Genomic DNA, 2497 nt, shown 5'->3' with positions numbered 1-2497 from the left:
ATCTCTTGGAGCCAGAGATGGTTATGAGCTGCACCCCATGGGTACTAGGGACTGAACTCAGGTCTTTTGAAAGAGCAGCCAGTACTCTCACCTGCTTAGTCGTCACCCTAGCCCTGAGGTATGTAGTCTTCTGTAGAAGAATCTGAGAAATAATAAATGGAATGATTGTATATGGGCTTGTGGGACAGCCAGAGGAAGCAGGCCAGCACACAGTAGGAACCTTGCCCTACTGGCGCCTGGCAAGAGCTAACTGTCATGTCTGGCCTCCTTGCCTGGGTCCCTATCCCAGAATGATGTCCTCTTCTCAGGCAATCAGAGGGATGGAGAAGGGGTTGTCTTTTCTCTGCCCAGTGCCCCTGAGCATCAGGTTTCTGCATCTCCACAAGGACATTGTGACGCAAACCTGCCCATTACTGCCAGGCAATTCCTGAGAGCTCCCCTCAGCTGAGTGTGGTTTGGTTTTTTACTTTTATCTGCATTTATTTTATCCTGAATTTATTATTCCCGTGCCATCAGCTTTTGTTTCTTCAGTTTCTTCTGAGATATTTTTTTTTCTTCTATGCAACTTCCTCTTCTGGCTTCAGAACAATTTGTTCCTTTTCTTTTTTTTTTTCTTTTTTTTAAATTTTTATTCATTACACTTTATTCACTTTGTATCCCCCCATAAGGCCTTCCCTCCTCCCCTCCCGATCCCACCCCCCATCCTCCCACCCTCTTCTTCATACATGCCCCTCCCCAAGTCCACTGATAGGGGAGGTCCTCCTCTCCTTCCTTCTGATCTTAGTCTATCAGATCTCATCTGGAGTGGCTGCATTGTCATCTTCTGTGGCCTGGTAAGGCTGCTCCCTGCTCAGGGGGAGGTGATCAAAGAGCAGGCCAATCAGATTATGTCAGAGGCAGTCCCTCTTCCCATTACTATGTAACCCACTTGAACACTAAACTGCCATGGGCTACATCTGTGCAGGGGTTCTAGGTTATCTCCATGTATGGTACTTGGTTGGAGTATGAGTCTCTGGGAAGACCCCTGTGTTCAAATTTCTGGTTCTGTTGCTCTCCTTATGGAGTTCCTGTCCTCTCCAGATCTTACTATTTCCCACTTCTTACATAAGATTCCATGCACACTGCCCAACAGTTGGCCATAAGTCTCAGCGTCTACACAATGGAATATTACTCAGCAATGAAAAATAAGAAAATCATGAAATTTGCAGGTAAATGGTGGGACCTGGAAAGGATCATCCTGAGTGAGCTGTTCCAGAAGCAAAAAGACACACATGGTATATACTCACTCATATAGACATGTAATATATGATAAACCTACTAAAATCTGTGCATCTAAAGAAACTAATCAAGAGGGAGGACCCTGACCAAAATGCTCAATCCCCATCCCGAAAGGCAAAGAGGATGGACATCAGAAGAAGAAGAAAACAGGAAACAACCTAGGAACCTGCCACAGAGGGCCTCTGAAGGGCTCTGCCCTGCAGACTATCAAAGCAGATGCTGAGACTGATGGCCAACTGTTGGGCAGTGTGCACGGAATCTTATGTAAGAAGTGGGAAATAGTAAGATTTGATCCTTTTCAGTGAGGAGCATCTCAATGTGGCAGGGGGAAGCCATGCCTGGGTTAATCCGGCCATGAGCTCTGTAAGTTCGAAGGTGCATCTTAGGTGCCTTGTTCACCTGAATATATTCAATGACTAGAGAATCTCCATCTAAGCCCTTAAGTTCTTCATCACTCTCTGCATTTTTAAGCAGGTGTAACAAAAATTCAGCACTTTTTTTTTTTTCCTTTTGGCACACACTGCTTCTTTAAAGTGACGTCTTTCGGACACTTGGTGGCTTTTCGGATATGCATACCCTTGATGGCTGGGCAGTTTCCCGGGTGTTCTTAAAGTGAACATGAATGAAGATTTGAACCTCTTGATTTGCATGATTTCATAGGGTTTTCTGGGACAAGAGGGTAGTGATCCATCTTCGTGGATCGACTCTGGCCATTTTTGGGAAGAGCCTGAGGGTGCTCTTAATCAGGCTTCTTCATCCAGCTGAGAGAAAGGTTTTATACTGATGGATGAAGTAATCCTCCTTCATCCCTTCAACTTTAGCCTCCCATGCTGTTGACTCCACTGCCTCCTTGCTACAGTAGATACTGTACCTATTGGCCCTTGGATGTGAGGTCGCAGAAGGCTCTGATATTTAAATCTGTGCTCCAGCCCTGAGCAGATATCACTCTGTAAATAGGTTGTCCACCACAGGGGCAAAGCTTGGCTCTGCTTTGGTCTCTGAAGGCTCCCACCGTGACATGAGGGACCAGAACTAACATGCACAGGACACCCCCACGTGCAGCTGCTGGACAAATAAAAAAGAAATATGGATGCCAGACACCAGGAGGTGTCTGAGCCAGGCTTTGAGATAAGATCCATGTCCCAACAGATGTTGAAGCAGGTGTTTTATCCTCCCTGCTGTTTATTTACTGACCCAAGCTCTCAAGCGAGAAAATTCC

The 2497-nt window shown here is 45.9% G+C and overlaps 1 pseudogene; it reads right to left on the bottom strand.

Moving 5' to 3' along the window:
* Positions 1 to 498: 498 nt before the first annotated feature.
* On the bottom strand, positions 499 to 1942 carry LOC132648916 (large ribosomal subunit protein uL22-like; annotated as a pseudogene).
* Positions 1943 to 2497: the final 555 nt, after the last annotated feature.

The sequence above is a fragment of the Meriones unguiculatus genome, chromosome 18, assembly GCF_030254825.1.
Source record: "Meriones unguiculatus strain TT.TT164.6M chromosome 18, Bangor_MerUng_6.1, whole genome shotgun sequence".
NCBI classification, from domain to species: Eukaryota; Metazoa; Chordata; class Mammalia; order Rodentia; family Muridae; genus Meriones; species Meriones unguiculatus.
The sequence above is the reverse complement of the archived record's forward strand: the minus strand, read 5'-3'. Positions and strand labels throughout refer to the sequence as shown.